This window comes from Phodopus roborovskii, unplaced genomic scaffold, assembly GCF_943737965.1.
Source record: "Phodopus roborovskii unplaced genomic scaffold, PHOROB, whole genome shotgun sequence".
NCBI classification, from domain to species: Eukaryota; Metazoa; Chordata; class Mammalia; order Rodentia; family Cricetidae; genus Phodopus; species Phodopus roborovskii.
The window spans coordinates 12,895,725-12,919,268 of NW_026126541.1; the positions used below are offsets into that span (position 1 = coordinate 12,895,725).

Below are 23,544 nucleotides of genomic sequence, written 5' to 3' on the forward strand. Positions count from 1 at the left end.
GATAGAAGGACATCTGAAACTGGAGAGGTAATGGCCAGACAATGTTGTTTGAAAACTTTTTCAGACTCTAGGCTACCAGATACATTCCCTCCTGGCTCCCCTGCTGTGTTAAAGCTGACAGTGTCCCGGAGTGATTGACATTTGTTCTGGTTCCTGAGGCTCCAGCACTGCAGTGGGGTCTAAGATCTGGGATGCTGAGATTTTCAGATCTGCCTAGGACATAAAGTCTCTGAGGCATGGCTTGGCATTTTAATTGCTTCCTTTATGACTTGAAAGTTGTCTCAGAACATTTACCAGCACCCAAAGAGGTGCACAGCTAAATGTGTGGTCCCTTGGTACCCCTGAAGATGGCAGAGGTTGTCAGCTAGCTGTCTGTCTGGCGGTGTTATTTTCAAGGCTGCCGCTGAGTGTGCAGGGCTTACCATCCAGACGAAGGCTTGGGATGTGCCCAGACAGGAGCTCAGAAAGACAAGGTAAAGAAAACATCTGCGCTATGTAGTAGACTTGTTCTAACAGCAAATGGTAGATCCAGCCAGCAGAAATAAAGTACAGAGAAAGATTTGGAGTTAATTACAGTCATTTCACAGAGGGCACATCTGTCTGAGTCTGCTCTGCTGGCTTTTGACATAACAGAGTCTGGATGGCTGGGCTGGAATCCTGGGGCCCAGGAGCTACTCCACCCTCTGTGGGCGAGTGGCTCTACATCGCAGACCAGAGTTCAGACTGCAGATCCCTTCCTGTCCTGGCCTCTTCTGACCTCCAGTGACTCCTCATTCTCAGGGATGACACAGCCCACTCTCATCCCTGTGCTCAGGAGGCTCTTGGCTGAACAGGATCTGCATGGAGTTTCTTCCTCCAGAGCAGCTATGGTTCCATGTTGAATACATCTGTCAGTGGTGCGGCTCAGAAAGAAGCCTAGAATCAGGACCTAAAATGGGCTTGTGCTGGGTCAAGCACCCCATGAGGATTCCTCTCCAGGGAAAAAACCACGGAAGTATGAAAGAAAGCACAAATGCCTAAGATGCCCATCACTGCCTAATCTACAATAATTTGTATTTATGTTTGATGAAGTTAAATATGAACACACGATGAAATACTACATAGCCACTAAAATGATGGAGCAGATGGCTACTGTTGCCATGGGGGCAGTACTCCCAGGAGATGCAGTGGGAGGAAAATTAAGTTACAAAGCTGTTTGTGTGGTATAATGCCATTGATATAAGACTCCCTGTGCATCTTCTCGTAATCAGTAAATATGTACCTATAATGCAGGTCTGCACAGGCACAGCTCATCTGTTCCTCCTGCTAGAACAGTGACTCTCAACCTGTGGGTCACGACTCCTCTGTCAAACCTCTATCTCCAAAAACATTTACGATTCATAACAGTAGCAAAATTACAGATATGAAATAGCAACTAATAATAATTTTATGGTTGGGTCACCACAGCATGAGGAACTGTATTAAAGGGTCACAGCATCAGGAATGTTGAAAATCACTGTTGTAAAAGCACTTGCTACATTTGCCCTCCAGGACACCAAATCCCCCGCTGCACCTTCTCCTTTACTTAGTCGTCAGTCTCCCCAAGTGCCCAAGACGCAGTCTGAGCCACAGACCTCGTCCTTGCTTTCTTGTTCTCCTGGAATCCTAACCTCATGGGTCATGCTGTTTGCATACTGCCAGGCCTCAGGCTGGGCCTCTGCCATCCTCACACCCCTATATCTAACCTCACACTGACATCTGCTTAGGTGTCTTGGAGACATCACCAGCTTAATGTGTTCAGAGCCAGCCTCTGGATCACCCAGCCCCGCCTTGCTCCTCATAGCCCCTTGATGGAGCCAGGTCCACTCCCGGACACTCAGGCCGACTCCATCAACATCTTTCTCGCCGCCCACACCCCAGCTGTACAGCCCCAAGTTGTCTTGACTCCTCCAGAAGGTTTCTAGAATATACTTCTCTCTCCCTCCTTGCACCTTCCTTTATCACAGTCTCTGCACGGCAGCCACGGGCGTCCCGTGTTGCCCCCACTCTCCATGGCTTTGGCTCTTCAGGCAGGAGCCTGAGGCATCCCAGTAGGCAGTGTGGCTCTATGCTGCCCCTCACTGCACAATGGCAAGATGCTCAGCCTTTAGTAGTCCTACTGCGCCCCGTGCACAAAGTCTATCCTTGCGCGGTGACAGGCCTCTGCTCTTCCCCTTCCGGTCTTCACCTTGTCAGTGAGGCCTGTCCCTTGTGGCTGATTGTAACGGGTTTCTGCCCCCCCCCCCAGCTCTGTTCTGCCCACAGTGGTAGTTCCTGCCTAACACACTCCAAATGTTTGCCTGCTTTCCCTGTTTATATATCACGTTTCCCCAGTAGAATGCTCTAGGAGACTAGAATTCTCTCTTAGTTTCCTGTGTTCCTGGTGCATCTTTCAAAAATCCCATTTTTGTTTGTAGCTGGCCGTTTCCCAGCTCCTCTCGTCTGCTTCTCCTGAGGGCCCCTCCCCCGCCCACTTTTGGAAATCTCTTCAAACTCAGCCAGGGCACCTGGGGTACAGAGGCTCAGGTTCCCTAGTCCTTCTGAGGAAATGTGGTGGCACGTGCTGTCAGAGTTTTTTATAGGATCAAGTGTCATCCACCCCTCCAAGCGGCCAACTTGATATCTGCCAGCATTCCTTCCTGTCTTCTCCGCCCCTCATCCCTGTTCTCTGCAACCACACATGAAAGTTTTTGCTTTCTTGAAGTCTTTGCTTCAGAGTCAGTTAATATCACATTCCCAGATTCATTTGAGACGTGTTGTATAGGTAACTGTATACGTCAAACATTACTAGAAATGCTCACCGAAGGCTAACGTCTGTTCCCTCTGGAAGGCGAGATGCCAAATGCTTTAAATTAATGTCTTCACAAATAACTGCTCTTAAAAAATAATAAAGGGGGCCAGTGAGATGGCCTAGCAGGTAAAGGGTCACGACCAGTGACAGGAGCTCAATCCCTGGGATTCTTGTAAAAGTGGAAGGAAAGCCGGGTGGTGGTGGCGCACACCTTTAACCCCAGCGCTCCAGAGGCAGGCAGATCTCTGTGAGTTCTTGGTCAGCCTGGTCTACAGACCGAGTTCCAGGACTGACCCCAAAGCTACAGAGACACCCTGTCTCGGGGGTGGGGGGTAGAAGGAGAGACACACTCTACAAAGTTGCTCTTCATCCTCTGCATGTACACTGTGCAATGCACACACACAGGCTCACACAGTAACACATTTAACATAAGCTGGAGAAATGGCTGTGTTTAGAGCATACACTGCTCTCCCAGAGTTCCGTTCCCACCAACTACATAAGGCAGTTCACAGCTACCTGTCACACCAGTTCCAAGGGACCCAACACCACGATTCTCCACACCCGTGTGCCCCCACACACACAGTTATAATAACGTCATTTCCCATCCCCACCCACCAGAAACACAAGAAGACAGAGTCCTTTCCCCCACAGCAGTGTGAGGGCACTGAGGAGCTGAGGGAAGGGAAGCCTTGGAAAGCCTGGTGTGTATGTGGGGGAGGGGTGGGGGCGGGGCTTAATGCCGTTGAACTACAGCATCTGTATATACAAAGACCATCCAGAGGGTCCCCTGAGAAGGAGGGGCATGGAGTACAGTCCTCCAACTCTGGTGTACGTGTGTTTGGAGAAGTGTGGCCACTCACGTAGCAAGAAGACAAACGGTGCTACTGTCTACTCGTGGGTTTGTTTGAAGAGCCATGATTATCCCCATCTGGTAAACTACCAGTGCTCCTCATCCCTCTAAGACACTTCTTTGTAATTATTTTCCTCTCTGATGGTGTGCCAGGACACTGGCCAAAAAAAGCCAAGTGGGGTGAAGTCCATTCAACTGTGAGGGACTCAAGACTCAGTGCCAGTGATTGAAACCAAGCAAACTTCTAATTTTCCATTGGCAAAGCATCTACGCTTTCTTATTAATGTGGTTTTTCTTCCACAAGTGGCTTCTACAAGGCTACCCAAAAACATCTCTTTGTTCCCTTCCTAACTTTATGTGAATCCTATGGGGAACTCCAGCAGCAGACACAAAAGGCTTTGCGTGGCCATCCTGAAGGGGTGGTGTCCCAGGACAAAGAGCTTTGGGGCTGAGTCTCAAATGCTTACTGTTCTCCTGGCAGGGGGCTAAATGTGGGCCTACACTGGATCAGTAGGGCTTTGTATAATGCTCAATTTTAATTCAGCCTATTCCTATTGAAATTTGACAACCTGTCTACTTACTGCCTGCTAACCTTGACTGCATTTATTAAGACCAAACAGGTAAATTTGGGAATAACACCAGGTTCTATACTCACAAGAATTCCAAACCAAACCCCAAAGTTCTGTTATGTCAAAGAAAAATGTTACATTTTCATTTTGGATCAGGAAACTCTAAGACCACCTGATGGCTTCAGTTTGTGGTTTGTTTTTTGCATCTATTTATTGTGTGTGTATATACCTGGGCACACATATATCAGAGCTTATGGAGTTGGCTCTCTCCTTCCACTTTGTGGGTCACAGGGATCGAATTCAGGTCTTCAAGCTTGATGTAGAGTACCTTCTGAGCCATCTCACAGGTAGATGAAATAATGCAGTTTTACAGAATTAAAAAAAAAATGCAGCACAAAAGAATACACACAAAAAAAAGAATGCAACATCTTTGCATCATTAAACAAATATTCCTCAGCATAAACAAATATAACACATCTCAAACTAATATTCCATAACATTCCCTCTTTTGTCAAATAAAAAGAAAAGGTTTTAACTTTAACATTGTCTTAACATAGTAAAATTATATTCAAGACAGTTATCAAGTAAGAATTAACATTTACAATATTCAGTTCATTTGTATTTAGCAAATTCAGAGAGATTACTCCATTATCTTAGTGACTCCAAAGTTTTATACCTAATTTACTTTCTATCATAATGAAAAAGAACAAAAAACTGTAACTCACTATTTAGTCTTTACTCTAGACTCCAGAAGGATATAAAATTACCACAACAGAGACATCTGGCTGCCTGGACAGTCACCCAAAGTTCCTCTGCAAAATCGGGACATGCATCTTCAGCCTACAGGCCTAAACTATCTGGCAGACTTTTCAGTGAATCAGGAAGTCTGAAGGACTGTTCCTCCTTTTCTTGGCAAAGTTCAACAATCTTTTTCCTTTGTGTCCTGATTGTCCGGTCTGTACAGCTTACTGTCAGCAGTTAAAGGCAAGAGCAGTTCCTTGCCCAAATTGCTACCCTTGCCACATTGAAAGCAAACTCCATATGGAGTTTCTTCAATGCCCATCATCTTTTTATGAAGTAAATTTGTGCTGCCAGGAGCAGATGTGTCTCATTGTCATGAAAAATCTGAGGTTATTAAACATCTTAAATGACATATTCTGTATGTCTTTGAAGTGTTTGATAACCGTCTTTCTGTCTAAAAATATACCTGTTTAACCTTGAAAGCATACCTAATGTGACTATACATTTGTTTATTATGTATTGCATTTTAAATGAGTTGCATAAGTACAATAGCATAATACCCCAAACAAGTAGTATCATATATACAGTATAACAAAAAATAACTTTAAATTTGTATCAATATTCCAAAATCTATGCCAATGAAAAATACCTTGAGATTAATAGTTGTCATTTTATCCTATATTCCTAAATGAAATTCCTAATTGAATTTCATTCCTAAATGAAAAACACCCATGACCCACCAAATAACCAAAAACCACCCACACCCAACTCTCGGGAATGTGGGCATCCTGTTCTCACAGAGATCACCTCCCTCTGCCTCCCAAGTGCTGAGATTAAAGGCAGATACCACCACCCCCAGCTTTGTTTCTTTTAAGCTTTCTTGGGCCCTATGAAAATTCAAACATTGTGTTGGAATGCCAAAGTGTAGTTGTTGTTCACTCTTTGGGGGCCACCACCCAGCTCCCAATTAGATACACAGAGTCTCATTCTTGCTTATGAATGCCCAGTCTTAGCTTGGCTTGTTTCTAGCCAGCTCTTCCAACTTAAACTATCCCATTTCTCTTCTTTTACATTTTGCCTCTGGACTTTTTACCTTTCTTAATTATATATGCCTTTTTCTCTTCTTACTCCGTGGCTGGCAGTGTGGCTGGCTGTGTGGCTGGGAGTGTGGCTGGCTGTGTGGCTGGGAGTGTGGCTGGCTGTGTGGCTGGCAGTGTGGCTGGCTGTGTGGCTGGCTGTGTGGCTGGCTGTGTGGCTGGGAGTGTGGCTGGCTGTGTGGCTGGCTGTGTGGCTGGCAGTGTGGCTGGCAGTGTGGCTGGCTGTGTGGCTGGCAGTGTGGCTGGCTGTGTGGCTGGCAGTGTGGCTGGCTGTGTGGCTGGCAGTGTGGCTGGCTGTGTGGCTGGGAGTGTGGCTGGCTGTGTGGCTGGCCCCCAGCATCCTCTCCTCCTCTTCTCACTCCTCCCTCTTCACTTCTCTTTTGAGCCTAGATTTCTCCTCTTTATTCTCCCTGCCTGACAGCCTCCCCCTATTTCTTTCTCCTGCCTAGCTATTGACCATTCAGCTCATTATTAGACCAATCAGGTGTTTTAGACAGGCAAAGTAACACAGCTTCACATAATTAAACAAATGTAACATGAAAGAATGCAACACATTCTTTGCATCATTAAACAAATGTTCCACAACATAAATACAATGTATCACATCTTAAACTAATAATCTAAGACAAAAAAAAACATTTAAAGTAATAAAATTTCTTGAATCCAAAAGAGTTGTTGCCAAGTGGTGGTGCACACCTCTAATCTGAGCACTTGGGAGGCAGAGACAAATGGATCTCTGTGAGTTTGAAGCCAGCCTAATCTACAGATCCAGTTCCAGAACACAACCGTGGGAACACAGAGAAACCCTGTCTGGGGGGGCTGAAAATATATTCATGCAAAAATTAGTACATGTATGTTTATAGTATATATCTTAGTTAGGGTTCCTATTGCTTTAATAAAACAATATGACCAAAACCAAACTGGGTGGGGGGGGAGGGTTTATGTGGCTCACTCTTTGTTATGAAGGCAGTCAGGGAAGGATCCTGGAGGCAGGAGCTGATGCAGAGGCCATGGAAGGCTGCTGATTACCAGCTTGCTCCTCGAGGCTTGCTCAGTCTGCTTTCTTATAGAGCCCAGGATCACCACCAGCACAGGGATAGCATCATCCACAATGGCTGGGCCCTTGCACATTAATCACTAAGAAAACGCCCTACAGAGCTGCTTATGGCTGATTTCATGGAGACAGTTTCTCAATTGAGGCTCCCTCTTCTTAGCTGACTCTAGCTTGCTTGTGTCAAGTTGATGTAAACACTGAAAGCACAGCATTGTTGCTGATAAACCCAAAATGGAAACAACCCAATGCCCATCAACTCACGAACAGAACAGTCTTCCTCAGAGACTTAAGGCTATGTGCAAAAAAGCCAAGAGCAAAAGAAAAGACCACACTGAGCAGAGGTTCTCAAGCTGTGGGCTTGACGCCCTTGGGATCAAACATCTGATAGCCTGCATATCAGATATATGTGTCACAATTCATAACAGCAAACTTACAGCTATGAAGTAACAAAGAAATAATTTTATGGCAGGGGATCACTATAACATGAAGCACTGTATTAAAGGGTAGCAACATTAGAAAGGCTGAAAACCACTGGCATAGAGGATAGTTCCTTTTATGTGAAAAAGCCATAAAACAAGCATTCTTTCATGATACAAAGTAGATGAATAGTTGCCCGGCATAAGGGAAGGTGGTTGTGGTGTACAGAGCTCCTGTGGGGATGTTGGAAATTTCTGGAATTATGTACTTGTGATGCTTGTGTAATTCCAAATATGCCCAGAACCACTGGACTGTGGGCTAGATTGGGTCTCCCCATGTCCTTGTGGCTAGGTTTCCTGGGCAGGCATCCTGGGAGACCATGAGTCAGCTAGAAGCTTCATGGCCATTTTATAACACAGCCCAGAATGCAGTCTCACTTTCACACATTGTAATTGCTGAGGCTGTCACAAGGTCCCACCCTACCTCAAGAGAAAGGGGAAGGTAAGCACCACCTCCTTATGGTGAGCAGCAAGGATCTAGGACACGCAGGACTGGGGCTGGTACTCTATTTTGGAAAATAGCCTGTAGCAAACATCTTTCTACTTATAAATGCAGACAGCCTCACTCTGTAAAAAGATGGGGGGGGGCATTGCTGAGAAGGGATCTCGTTTTGTAGCCCAGACTTACATAGAGATCACTATATAGACAACATTGGCCTTGCAATTACACAATCCTTCGGTCTCAGTCCCATAGATGTGGTGATGAAAGTACAAGCCACCACATTCAAATAAAAGGTGGTTTTGTCCTGAAAAGTTCCAAAGAGAAAAAAAAATGTGTAACTCCCTAAGTATTGCATCTTTAAAGACGATATGCATATTGGAGACGGGAAGATGGCTTAGTTGTTAAGTCCTGGCCATGGAAGTGTGAGGGCTGGGTTTTGGGGTCCCCAGAACCCATGTAAAAGCCAGGCAGATGTGAGGGCTGTAATCCCAGCAGCTGAGGCAGGTTCTGCAGGGCAAACTGATTAGCCAGATTGCCAAGAACTGGCGAGCTGTGGTCTCAGTAAGAGAAGGGAAGGGCGGCGATTAAGGAAGACTGATGTCGACTTTGTACGTCCGTGTCACACTTACACCACAAATGGTCATGTACATATTGAAAGACAATCCTGTTGATATTGCAGGTACCCTTCCATAATTAAAAAGAAGTTTATTTGGGAGGAAAGGGTGGGAAAAGGAGGTTGGTGGCAGGGTCTCATTTATGTGACTCCACGAGCCTCCTGCTCACCCCACCCCCAAGTGGTGGGACTACAGGTGTAATTGTGTCTGACTATATGTTAGCATTTTATATGCGCCTTATTAATTTTGTAAAGATTTCTTGTTAGTATTTTATGTGTATGAGCGTTTTGCCTGCATGTGTGTCTGTGCACTGTGTGTGCTAGAGGTTAGAAGACGGCGTTGCGCCCTCTGCAACTGGAGTTACCAGGATGGCCAGGGAGAGTGGAACCTGGGTTCTCTCTTTTATGTGAAAATTAGCCATGTTCTTTTTTTCTTCTTTTCTTATTTTACATATTGATCCCAGTTCCCTCTCCCTCCTTCCTTCTCTCCCTCCCTCCCAGCCATGTTCTTCTAAATGGTGACATAGTTTCAATTGTGGCTGTTCCAAAATGTATTTGCTCAGCCTCCTGTTGAGTACCATTTAATTGGCTTCTAGTTTACAACTGTTGCAACCAAGTCTGTAGGGAACACCTTCACAGGTTTTTCCAGGAGAAAGTGCTCGAGCATCTGAAATTGGAATAGATGTCCAGGACACAGGAGGCTGAAGCTTGACTGTGAGTTCAAGGCTACCCTAAGCCCCCCCACCCACCCAGAGAGATTAAAAGCATGCACTAAAAATAAATGAATGAACAGACTTTGACAAATTAGAAACTAAAAAGGCTGGACCACTGTTAGCTGCTGTCAGTGATTGATGCGTCTGCTGCACAATGCTCACAACACCGATGAACCTGTAGTTCACATCACTGTCTTTCTGACAGGTACAAATAACTGCTAGGGTTTTGTTCGTATTTGTTTCTTGAATTACCATCTAGATGCTCATCATAGGTACCTATCACTGTCGGGGATAACAGCAGCCTCCAAACAACACAGGGCTAAAAAGAAATCCATAGTGTCAGTGTTGACTGGACTTTTCTATCAGAGGGGATTAAGGGAAAAGCTTCACACATTCTCTTGATGGTTTCCTTCAGAACTTTTCTTTTTTTTTTTTTTTTTTTTTTTTTTGAGACAGGGTTTCTCTGTATTGTTTTGGAGCCTGTCCTGGAACTAGTTCTGTAGACCAGGCTGACCTCGAACTCACAAAAATATGCCTGCCTCTGCCTCCTGAGTGCTGGGATTAAAGGCGTGTGCCACCAACACCTAGGTGACTTGGTTTTCTTTACAGAACTTTCTATGTTCTGAAATCACTGGCTTCTTTATTCTTCTTTTGCATTTTCTATTCTTTATTTTCCTGGTGATTTCCTACTCTCATTATTGATGTTTTCCTCCTAACTCTATCTTTATTTTTGGTGTTTCCCTTCTAGTTCCTTCTAACTCTCTCATTCTTGGTGTTTTTAACTCTAGCCTATTTTAACCCTATCTCTATTTTCCCCTTATGGCTTATCTACCCCAGCAAGATCTTTCAGGCAATATAAAAATTACAACATGGTAACAATCTGTTTTTTTAAATGATTGAATATAAGTAAAAGCCAGCAAATTTTCCATATCCCTTACATAAGTAAACATTTTATGTGCTATAGGTGAAAAATAAATTATCCAAAGAACATACATTCATACCCAAGCAACTTGTTATAAATTAACTGTGTAGGCAAGCAAGCTATTCTTCTCCTTACTGGCAGGCTGCATTTTGCAGTTACAAAGAAAGGGCCAATTGCTTTATTACTTATCTTGAAAGGTAATCTTAAAGGGAATTTTAAAGGAACCACAAGCATAAACTTATATATGAAAAAGAATCAGCTTTACTTTAAATTATTAGGGTACATACCCACGCATTAATAGTTTTTTATATCAAGAGATTGAGGGCAGAAATGGGCATAGGGAATTAATTATCACCTTTGATCATCAGCCAATCCTAGGAAGGAAGGTATATCAGCGAGAACAATGGGCTGCTTTGTGTTTTTTACCTCAGCTGTGTGTCCTTGTGAACTTTAGGTTGTTTTCTGGGGTTACTTATCTTAAAACTATTAGCATAGCATCTGGTCTAACCTGAAGTTATTGTGAAGCTGATTCCCACTGAAACCTGTGATTGCATTGTTCATCATCAATAGAATTAGAGCCAACCTGGCTCTTGAACTCAAATGTTTTCATTAATCATTAACCCGGGGTCTTAAGTGAAACCTATAGGCCTTGGCTGTGAAACATATCTTTGTATTGTAAGACCCTCAGAATGAGGAGTCTACCAGTTTTGGTCGGTACCCCAAGAACTCAATGTCTAGTCCAGTTGCTGCAACAGGCAAGAGGCTTTAATGAACAGGAATCATTTGCTCAAACTGGCTCCCAAAGCACGCAGGCCAGAGAGAAGCATCATTCCCCAGGCACAGGCATTTTTAAAGGCAAACCCACAAGCTTAGGGAGGGGGTGGGACCCTCTGTCCATTGAGTACGTGACCCTTTGAAGCCGGATGGTCTCGCTGTTAGGGTCAGTAGACCTTAGGGCTTCAGGGTGTGCTAATTAATCTTGTCTGGGCAAACCAGAGTTGCAGCTATCTCTTTGTTTCTTAAGGACCCTATTCACCACCTGCTGACTCACTGAAAGGAGGGGCAGTGTGAATTCTTGGTATCCTGCTATCTCAGGGCTGGTGGTTAGCAAATTCCACCTAGCATTCCAGTTATTTGGGCTTCATTTCATTTCTTTGCTAGTTTAAGTCTTTCAGTATTTATTTTTATTCATTAAAACACTATATAAGCTATCATTATTATTATCAATTAGATAGTATAGCTTAAGGAGGGATCATCCTCATGACAATCCACAGATATAAATGCCCAGTAGAACGGGATGTTGCCATGAGCAGTAGCAAAAGACATCCTGGGGTCTGTAGTACCATGACCTTGCTTAACTGAGCCTGACCCATCAGTGAGTTTCCTCCTGGTGGGCTGACCTGCTTCCTCTGACATGGCCACTGGCAGATACCTTAGACAAGATTCTGTTCTGGACAGCAGCCATCTCATCCAACAGAAGCTGAGAATGGCTAGTCACCACTTGCAACAGCAACTCAGAATTAGCCCAGAGTTCAATCAGCAAGGGTGGGGTAGATTCACAGCTGGATTAAATATTCAGCTTTCAGAGTCCCAACTTGCTACCTCAAGTACTCAGTCATGTGCCCATTATTACATTATTACATTACATTATTACATTAAAACTGTGTGTGTGTGTGTGTTTATTCATGTGTGCAAATATGGGTATATGCATGCCATAGCATGCATGTGGAATCATGGGACAACCTTAATCATCAAACCTCACCTTTGACCTTATCTGAAACAGGATCTCTTTCACTGTTGTATACACCGGGTTAGCTGGCCTTCCTGGGGTTCTGTTACCCCCATCTCATCTCAGATGCACTGGGATTGCAGAAGTACATGACAGTGTCCATCTCTATGTGAATGAAATGCAGGTCCTCACACTGACGTGGCATCTCCCTAGCCTAACTGATATTTCTTTAAAGATGGGCTCTCACTATGTAGTCCAAACTGGCCCTGAATCCCCGATCCTCCTGCATCAGCCTCCCAAGTGAGGGATTATAGCTGTGCACCATCATGTCTGGCATTACCAAGCCAGACCTCTGGTAGACCCTTCAGACATGGTCACCAGTGAGATGTTATGAGAGGTTCTTTGTCCCAACAGATCCTGCTGGCGCTCTTCAGCCCCAAATGATACTGTTGGCTTGTGGCTAGGGCTTCTTATTGGCTAGGTCTGTCTTAATTATTAATCCATGTTTATTAATCTAAGTATTCCCACATGGTCTTATCTTACCAGAGAAGGGTCCAGACTTCTAACTCCTTTGGCAGCTCACATGGCAACTCAGTCTGCCTACGTTTCTCAGAAGCCTCCTCATCTCCTAGACCTTCCTATCCTGCCTCATTGGCTGAACAGTGTTTTATTCATTAACCAATAAGAGAAACATGCATATAGAAAGGCCACCCCCATCAGTGAGCTACATGGGAAATGACTAGTAAAGTGGGGAAAGTAGCTTTAGTTACAATAGAAACAGGCTTAGTTGAAGTGATAATAGGAGCTGCCATCTGCATCACATAGCCCAGTCATCCTAATAGGCTGGGGTTTTCATTTTCTTTATTTGCCCGGATTGGTGCAGCTAATAGGGGCATTGGGTAAAGCCCATGTTGATTGTCTTTGCTAGAAATTGTGCCCTTGGGGCTGAGGGTCTTTATTTTTCTTTCTGAGAACAAGTCATGAACAAGGACGTAAGGGAAGGGGAGAATAGGTGTTTTTAGCTCCATTTTCCAGAATCATGATGGTGTTACATGAGCTCTACGGCAAGTGCTGGCTTTTGTGCCATACTGAAATTTGTGGACAGTGAATTTACTATAAGACGAGTGGCATGCTACTATATTGAGTTGCTAGTAAAGCTGTTGTTTTCCCATACTCCGTTGTAAGTAGCAAGCAAGCTTTATCTCAGGGAAATTTTGTGTGGCGCTGAATTGGGAAGTTGCTTGTGTAGACAGCCTGGGGGATGTTTACTGGAAGCCTGGACCCTGGAGAGGGTTTCCAGAATGATAGACCCCAGGTAATACGGACTAGAAAGTCCTTTCTGGGAGTGCCATGGCAGCAGGCTTCTGTGCAGGCTCTGTGGTGTCCCTGAGGAGGGCGGGGCCTCAGCCTGAGTCCTCTATTTTCAGCTAAGAATCCAGGCCTACGTTTGCAAAGGAGGGGACCACAAGCCTCTTGTCCTGAAGGGACATTCAGGTTGGAAGCCTGGGCTATCAGCATTGGCTTTGGTCTCAGGAGGAGGGTAGCCCTGTCCTATTTTCCAGCTGTGGAATTCTGGATCCCTGTCAATCTCCAGGGAAGGTGAACTTGCCTAACTCACCCTCCCACTACCAGTATAATTTTTCCAGCCTAGAGGGTAAAGGCTCACCTAAGATGACTTGAAATTAAAGGAAAGGAAAATGACATTTCACCCACTTGAGTCTTGAAAGTAAGATTCATAGTATACCAGTTGGAAGAAACTCAAGGTGACTCTCAGAATGAGGTCATTCCTGCCCACTCGTATTTCGAATGCTGTGTTGAGTGGGAAGGAAAGAGATAGATAATGTCATGATGTGGCTCCGAAAACACTGCTTGTTATTCTCCCAAGGACAAAAGACACTGTCCTGCACCAACTGTAGAAACACAATTGAAAACCCTTCTTTAGAAAAGGTAGGAGAGGGGTGCTCAGCCACCAGGTCTGATGGGTTGAGTTCAATCTCCAGAATCTACATGTGGAAGGAAAGATGTAATCCCTACAAGTTGTCCTCTGACCTCTACACAAGTGTTGTGTGTGTGTGTGTGTGTGTGTGTGTGTGTGCGCGCGCGTGCGTGCACATGTGTGAGAGCTTGTGTGGGTATGTGTATGGGTGTTCAATTTCTCCACAGGGTCTACCTTTTCATGATCTGCTCTGTCCCACAGCCCTTGTACAAGATGACCAGTAAGGAAAGTGACCCAAGACCATGACCATTTGCACTTGGCTATACAGAAGCAAGAGGATGCAGGTGAGTGAGCAATATAGTCAAACTCAGAAGATTCCAAAAGCCCCTGAGCCATGAGTCTTCTCTCACCAGGAAGCATGATGCTTACACATTGCAGTGGCAGCAGCAAGGCTGGGCCAGCCCAGCCCAGCCCAGCCCAGCCCAGCCCAAAGCTTCAGTGGAGTCAGCAAGCTCTGCCTGTGCCTGTGGTGTCTGCTTGTGTCTGGGCTTGCCTGCCCTTGGTGAAGGGTAAGAATTGGAAACTGCTCTTCTGGAGATGACAGCTGGCTTGGGAATGCTGGTCTCAGCACTCCACTGGGGGTTGGGCCACCAGCACAGGCAGACTTGGAATTTTCCATCAAGTGGGCCATAAGGCACATGATTTATAACTTTAGGTGCAAAAGGGTTTTGTTTGACCTCAGGCTTTTAAATTTTTTATAGCAACATTTAAAAATTGGTTACTCTCTGTATATAAAGAAAAGGTGTGTGTGTGTGTGTGTGTGCGTGTGTGTATCTTTGACAGCAGAGCTCAGAAACATTGAAGGAAAGCAAGCCCAGGGGCAGGTAGACCAGACAGCCCATTACTACTGCAGTGGTTGAGAGGAGCCAGCATTATGGCAGAGGGACCGAGATCAGACATTAATACCACAGAACCTGAGGCAGGTAAAAAAGAATAAGTTAACTTCTAGGTTATGCCAGGTAGACCATGGCAAATGCTTCAGGATTGTCAGACTAGTAGAGTGGGAGGCTATGAAGAAATGCCAGAAGAGAACACGTGAAAGACAAGAAGAGATCCATGGAGAAAATGGATCCCAGAGCCGGAGAGATGGCTCCACCATTAAGACCACTTCCTACTGCCAACACAAGAAACACAACTATTGCCTCCAAGGGGATCAGAAATAGTGTATTTTGAAGCCAGATATGACTGAACATGGCCTGGGAATACAGATTTAAATGACCTCAAATTCTATGTTCCAATAAAGAGTTTCATGAAGTCTTTATGGTAACAGAACAAAGAAAGTCATAAATCAAGACACTTTCAAATACCTTGGTGGGTACACTGGGTGGTCAGGTTATAGCAATATGGGGAGAACTCTGTCTAGGCCTTTGATACTAGCTGAGAACATTCTGACTCCTTAGTTAGTGTATCTAGGATTTACTAATACATTCCAAAAGTTCTTACCTATTGCTCACAGGATCTTGAGTTTGACTTTGTTAGTTATGGGATATCAGGCACACACCTTTGATCCCAGTGCTTGGGAGGTAGAAGCAAGCAGACCTTTGTGAGTTCAAAGCCAGCCTGATCTACAGAGCTAGTTCCAGGACAGGCTGCAAAGCTATACAGAGAAATACTATCTTGAGGGAAAAAAAAAAAAAAAAAAAGAATGACTATTTAAGGGGCTAAAGATGTAATGAGCCATAGATCTGGATCTGTAACATTCCAACCTTTTCTAACCAGTCCGTTGGCCTTTGCAGATACACCTTCTTTCTAGAGTTCTCATCCACACTGTTCTTCCACAGGACCTAAGTTTGATTCCCAGCACCCATTTGGGGTGGCTCACAACCACCTGTAGCTTTTTCAAAGCACACACCTTTAATCCCAGCACCCAGGAGGCAGAGGCAGGCAGATCTCTGTAAGTTCAAGACTGGCCTGGTCTAGTTACCTAGAGTTCCAATCCCGCTAAGGCTATGAGACCTCTGTCTCAAAAACAAAGAAGACAAAAACTACATACAACTTCTTAAATTGTGATTTGCAGTACACCTGAAAGTATGTGTGAAGGAACACATGGACACACACAAAGTGACATTAGCAAAAGGTTTCTGAACAAACAGTAACCAAAAACTAATTCAAAATCAAACATAATGAAAAATTTAAAATTCAAACATGATGAAGCTGAGGTTTGCGGCGGTGGCGTCTGACTGAGCTGCTTCTCGAGGTCTCCCTGTGGCCTTGACTCGGGTCAACATGTCACATTTCCCATTAGCACAGGTACCAGTGAACACTGACGTCTTAAGATTTGACACACTGTTGTCTTAAAAACCGGAGTGCTTTCCCTGTACAAAGACCTTTGTTCTTACAAAAGCATAGTGGCCTGATTGTAGCAAAGACTGTATTTCCCACTGTCATTCTTCAGCTTGTAAAATCAAGTGAGTAGATCTTTAATGACATTGTGTCCAAATGCTTGATTTTTCTTACATTTATTTCTCTCTCTCTCTCTCTCTCTCTCTCTCTCTCTGTGTGTGTGTGTGTGTGTGTGTGTGTGTGTGTGTGTATGTATGTGTGTGTGCGCGCCAAAGTGTCCATGTGGAGATTGGAGGTCAACTTTCAGGAGCTGACTCTCCTCTCATTATGTGAGTTCTGGGATTCAGACTCAGGTTGTGAGTCTTGGTGGCAAAGGTCTTTATTCACTGGACAATCTCAACAGTCCAAGAATGTTTGATTAGAGTAACTGCTGTTTGAGCTGCTGACTGGGGTTTCCTTTAAAAAAAAAAAAACCATTAAATATTTCAGTTTGGGTTTAGGACAGAAATCCCAACAATTTCTGAATGACCCTGAAGATCTCTCTACCATTTTGTACTATGAATATTTCGGTTTGGGGTTAGGACAGAAATCCCTACCATTTCTGAAATGACCCTGAAGATGTGTCTATCATTTTGTACTATGTGTTGATGCAAAGCAGCCTTCTGAGCATTAGTGCCTTCTTTGTGAGTTTGTGTGGATGTCTGAGTATGTATTTGTGGACCATGCATTCAGGAGCCCGAGGAGGCCAAAAGATCTCCTAGAACTGGAGTTACGGTTGTGAGTCCCTGTGTGGGTACTGGGAACTGAACCCAGGTCCTTTGCTGGAGCAGCCAGTGTTCTCAGATGCTGAGCCATCACTCCAGTCACCATCATTAATAGTCATAACACCAAACAGTGTCTATTGGAGATGCTCTAGGTCCTGCCATATGAAGCATTCCACCAAGATTTAATTTTGATATGTCAAAACATCACTGGATTAGTATAGAAATATCCTTATATCTTTAATAAATGGTAAAATTGTATGAATATCAAAAGTTGCTTTAAAATAAATTCTTTTTCTTTCTTTTATGAAATAGGGATATATATAGCCCAGGCAAGTCTCAAACTCACAATGTAGCTGAGGCTAGACTTGAACTCCTGATCTTCCTGCCTCTACTTCCCAAATGCAAGGATTATACCACATCTGGCTTAAAATAAATGTTTTTGATTTATCAGTAAATGTTTCTTTTGTATACCTATATATCCAGGCATAGGATTTTCTCAGTTAAGAAGGCTCTATGAGTGGAAAGAATTTAAGAAGCATGGTTTAAAGAACAACATAGGGACGAAGTTGAAGTTCAGCTGCTAGAGTGCTGGCCCAGCATGCACAGGGCCCTGGACTCAGTCCCTGACACTGAGGGATTTGGCAGAGTGGATCATACCTCAGGAGGTAGGATCAGAAGGTCAAGGTCACCCTTGACTGCATAAGTTCAAGGCCAGCTAGGATGTATGGGACTTTGTCTCAAAAATGTATTTTTTAAGCTTAAAAGACAAAGAAAGACAACTGAAGAGTAATTGAAATCCTGTGCCCTCGGGGAATGTATTTTCTGGGATCTGTGTTCATCCTTTCTTTATAGCTTTATTAGTCACAGTTAAAAACCCCTTGGGGTTTTGAAACCACCAGCCACCAGGGGGCGCTGCTCCCAGATGGTTCCCTGAAGAATCTCATATCCCATGGCAACTCTTTCAACAAACAGACTGCCTGGTAACTGGACCAAAGGGACAGGCAGGGGCCTAGGCCCAGAGCTGGAGGGAAACAGGACACAACAGGAACCTTCCCCAGCTGTCTCTCTCTTCCTATGTTTGGCCCAGAGCTTGCAGGTCTTTCCAAAGCTAAAAGTAGACAGTTCCTTGCAGGTTGGAAGTTAATTTAAAATAGCTCAGCAGGTTTGTTGTTTGTTTGGTTTGGTTTTATTTTGTTTTGTTTTGTTTTGTTTTGACACAGGATTTCCCCGTGTAGCCCTGGCTGTCCTGGAACTCGCTCTGTAGACCAGGCTGGCCTTGAACTCAGATACTCCTGCCTCTGCCTTCCGAGTGCTGGGATTAGAGGTGTGCACCACCATGCCTTGCTGTGCCTCAACACTTTTGAAGCAGCTTTTACGTTTGATCACCTTGGCTACTTGAATCAGAGTTGAAATATTTTCTTCTTGAGGCTTGCAGGTCATATTTCAATGTGCTCACCCTCAATTGCTGCCTCAGACTTAATCCATCATATAAGTAAGATAGTATAAGTAAAATCAACTAATAAGAACTACTTAGAATAGCCAATGGCTATTGAATGGTGGGCACCGGTCCCATGTTAACCCAAACAGGTAAACACTATGATCGCTCCTATTTGCTAGACCAGAAAACTGAGTCTGAGGGAACAATCTGCCTAAGGGCCTGCAATTGGGCTTCTATTCAGTGCGTTTGTTTGTTTGTTTGTTTGTTTTCATGTGCAGTGTTTTGCCTGCATGTCTGTCTGTGTGAGAGTGTCAGAACTTGGAGTTACCAACAGTGAGTTTAACTACAAGAATTTATTGCTTTCAGGGTCAGAAAGAGAAGCCATTCTCTAGTGATCCTAAACCATAGATCCATCACAGTGTCTTCAAATTAGGAACAACATATAAACGTCCCTAGACTGCAGCTGAGTTGCACCGAGAATGCCACTTGTGGTGAAAGTCACATGGGATGCTGTGCTGAACCGGGAAGGTGACCTCAGGACACACCCATCCCACAGAGGGAGCAGGTGCCGATGGAGAGTTGGGACATGGCAACAGTGTGCCTTCCGGAGGGAGCCAGGAGCCTGGCTCAGTAGCCTCCCAGGGGTGGGTTGGGCTCATGTCTTCACAAGTGGTTTTTCTTTTAATATTACCATGTTTAAGCAGGCATGGTGGAGCATGCCTTTAATCCCAGCACTCAGGAGGCAGAGGCAGGTGGATCTCCGTGAGTTTAAGGCCAGCCTGTTTTTACATAATGAGTTCTAGGACAACCAAGGCTATTACACAGAGAAACCCTGTCTTGAAAAAACAAACAATTACAAAAACAAAACAAAACAAAATTACAATGTTTAATTGTGATGTGTTTCCAAACATACAGAAATGAACAAAGGGAGTCTCCTAGAAACCGAGAATGGATCAGCTGTTGACCCTCCCCCATGCTCCAGCTTACACTTTTGTTTCACTTGTGTTTTTTTTCATCCAACAAGAAGCCATAACTTTATTAGTGATAGAAACAGTACAAATTGCAAACCAAGCTGTAATCCCACTTCTGAAACACCAAAAGGGGGGGGGGGAGAAGGGGATCGTCCTTGCTGTTAATTATGGAATTTAATTCCATAATAGCATTTACAATATTATTACTGTTGTTTTTCAGGGCTGGGACTGCCTTTGCTCTTGACACATTTGCCTGTGACCAAAAAAAAAAAAAAAAAAAAAAAAAAAATGTTCTTTTGAATTTTGAGACAGGGTTTCTTTCTCTGGGTAGCTTTGGAGCCTGTCCTGGCACTTGCTCTGTAGACCTGGCTGGTCTTGAACTCTCTGAGATCCACCTGCCTCTGCCTCCCAAGTGCTGGGACTAAAGGCGTGCTCCACCATTGCCTTGTTTCATTTGTTTTTATTTACTTATTTTAATTGTATATATCTGGGGACATGCACATGTGTGTAAGGAGGTCAGAACACAACTTGCAGGAGTCAGTTCTCCCCTTCAGCATTTTTGAGGCAGGATCTCTCTTGTTTGTGATGCTGTGTGTACTCTAGGCTAGCTGGCATGCCAGCTTCTAGGCAACTCTGTCTCTGCCTCCTTCCTTGTGTAGGAGTGATTACAGGCATGGGCCACTACAGCCAGTGTATTTACGTGGGCTCCAAGCACAGATCAAACTTGGGCCATCAGACTCGAGTGGCGGGTGCCGTTACCCACTGAGCCATCTACTCAACCCATTCTCATTATGTAGCCATCTGGTCTCAAATTCACATTCTCTTTGCCCCAGCTTGCTGGATGCTGGGATTCTGTAGGCAGCTATGCCGCGTTCACTCTCTACCTTTCTAAGAAGGCAAAATATCAGGGACAAAGATAAGGTCCACCTATTCCTTCCCTGCCTTGTCAAAACTCATACTGACAATGAATTCTGGGTTGCGAAAGAGGATTTATTTTTGCGCCAATCTAATCTGCCTTTGACCACCAGACGAACAAACACACATGCAAGCGCTATTGATTTTGTTTCTTTTAACTGTGCGTGACTTGAAAGAAGTTAATTATACAAATCGCAATCATTCAGACTGATGGGTTTTTGCATATATATATATATATTTGGAGGTATATATCTCCAAAATAAAGTATATGTCCAGCCCCTTCAAGGGCTCATTTGTCTAACAGCTTTTTAAAAATAAGCAGATAAAGTTGCCAACATTTTGAAGGTTTAAAAATCTAAAGATTTAACGTAAAACACCATATTCTTAATTATCGTGAAGTTTTAGAAAATGTGACCACATGGAGCTTCCATTACAGCACAAGGACAGGGTAGCACTGCCCACAGGGCCTGTCACTCTACCTCTGCCATCCCCCTGTGGTTAGGAGACCCTGTTCCCTCTAGCTGTAGAGGCTGAAAGATGCTGCCATATTTCTGTCCTTAAAAAGCACTGCAGACATAAAAGATGAATGATTGAAAGCAGAGTCTGAGGAAAAATGTCCTCTTTCCCACCAGCTCGGTGACTTAGAGCTGCTGGCCATGCCACACTGACCGGAGCCACATTCTCCAGGCCTCTGATGTTCAGCATGCCATGCTTAGCCCAGCAGCATCCATGGCCTGTTAGGAAAGCAGTCCCGGTCCCTCCCAGATCTATCCTGTAGTTGCTGGGGCAGCCTCACTACAGCCTTGGAGCCTCAGACAGTGGTACTGTCACAGTTCCAGAAACCAAGAGTCCCTGTCTAAGGCTTTTCCTTTGAGAGCTCCCAACACGGGTTAGAAATAGCTAGCTACCCTCTTCCAAATCCCTCCCTTGTGATCTTTCTTCTGGCTCCCTCTCTCTCTCTCTCTCTCTCTCTCTCTCTCTCTCTCTCTCTCTCTCTCTCTCTCTCTCCTCTCTTTCTCTCTCCCCCCTCGTTCCCTTTATTTAAAAAAATAGTTATGTATTTATTAAAGGCCTCATGGACATGTCCCATGTGCAAGTTGAGGTCAGAGGACAGCTTGCGAAGTCAGTTCTCTCCTTCCACAGTGTGGCTCTTGGGCAGCAAACTCAGGTTTGCAGGCTTGGCAGCAAGTGCCCTTACCACTGAGCTGCCTCAGTGGCCTGCTCTTCTTTCCTTATTATTATTTTAAATATTTATTTGTTTTTATGTGGTGTTGTGCCTGCATGTTTGATGGGAGATGTCATTCTGTAAATATGTTTCTCTTATTGGTTAATGGATAAAGCAACATTGGCAAATAGGAAGGCAAGATAGGCGGGACTAGGAGAGAAGGAGGATTCTGGGAGAGGTAGTAAAGAGTAGAGTCAAGATGTAGGACATGAGAGAAGAGGTCTGGACCATCTCTCCAGTAAGATAAGACCACGTTAGAAATACTTAGATTGATAGAAAGGAGTTAATATTTAAGATAGAGCTAGCCAATAAGAAGCTCTAGCCATTGGTCAACAAAGTTTCTGTGTGTTATTTGGGACCGAAGAGGCTCTAGAACCAAGCTGGCAGGAAACCACTTGTAATACATGTATGTCTGTGTGAGGGTGTCACACTCCCTGGAACTGGAGTTATAGTCAGTTGTGAGCTGCCATGTGGGTGCTGGGAATTGAACTAAGGTTGCCTGGAAAACCAGCCAATGCCCTCGACTACTGAGCCATCTCACCAGGCTCTCTTTTTATTAGTTTTTTAAAAGGCGTGTCTTGCTGATACCCATGCTATCCTATAGATATGCACAGCTATGTATAGCTATACCAAGTTTCCAGTCCTCTTAAAAGTATTCAAACCTTATTGGATTAGACCCATACATATGTGTATGACTGCATATAAGCTTAATCGCTGCTCTCATGACCCTGTTTCAGGCTGGAGGTGTGGCTTAATCTGTAGAGTGCTTACCTGCCTGGCATGAAAGGGGTTGTGGGTTTGATTCCTGGCCACAGTGGCAGATGCCCATCCTAGCATTCTGGGAATGCAAATAGGAGGATCAGGGCTTCTTCAGTTACATGATGAGTTTGAAGCTAGTCTGGCCCACATAAGACACCCCACTCCATGCAACAACATGAACAACAACAAAAACAACAAAAAATTTGTAATAAATAAATAAATAAAAAGGAAGGAAGGAAGGAAGGAAGGAAGGAAGGAAGGAAGGAAGGAAGAAAAGAAGACTATATTTCCAAACTAGTCACATTCTGAGGTACTGGTGGTTAGATTTTTGACTTCTGAATTTTGTGTATTTTGTGAAATACAATTTGGACAATAACATCTACTAAATTAGGATTTAATTCTGACAAAATCACCAAAGCACTTGTGTGTACGTGAATGCTGGAGAAGGGAGGCCTGGGTGGACCTTCTCCCTGTGGTAGGCCATCTTCCTTTGGGTGAGGTTGGGAAAGAAAAAGAAGCAGCCATTATTCCGTGTGTTGTCTCCCCGCCCGCCATGGATGTAGTAGAATGGAATGCTATGGAACCAAGGTCAGTGGCCTTGACGGTGAGCGCCTGGCTCTTACTGAGGAGCAGGGACAGTCTGCACTTTGGGGAATGTGAGGAGGATGGAGCAACAAGCTGACCACATGCCTCTGGTCTCTCCTCCAAAACAAGCTGGTGCTGGGGTGTGGCTGCATCTGGGGTGTGGCTGGTCTTAACAACCAGGCCCTTTTACCTGCTCACAACACTAAAACTGGCTCTTATATGGACACAAGGCAAGGTTCTGGGGATTTCTAGAACAGGAACCAGGAAGACTGTGTACTCTCTCTGTACAATCTCATTCAGCACCTCTACCTTGGGCCTGATACTATGGAGATGGTTGCCATAGAGATAATCCATAGAAGCTAATCCTCAAACAGTGCCATGCCCATCATCTGGTTTAGAACTTCTGATGCTCTTGACTCTGCCTCCCAGGTGCTAGCATTACACACATGTCCTACCACACCTGGTTTATGGGGCGGTATGTATGGAACACAGGGCTCAGCCTTTGAAAGCATCGGCTGCTCTTAGAGAGGACCCAGGTTCAGTTCCCAGCACCCACATAGTGGCTCACAACCATTTATAACTCCAGTTCCAAG

General features: G+C 44.5%; 1 non-coding gene across 1 annotated transcript; it reads right to left on the reverse strand.

Moving 5' to 3' along the window:
- Window positions 1-20,393: 20,393 nt before the first annotated feature.
- LOC127233593 (small nucleolar RNA SNORA40) lies at window positions 20,394-20,520 on the reverse strand. The gene has a single exon (XR_007835490.1). It is a non-coding gene; the product is annotated as a small nucleolar RNA SNORA40 (small nucleolar RNA).
- Between the last annotated feature and the right edge of the window lie 3,024 nt (window positions 20,521-23,544).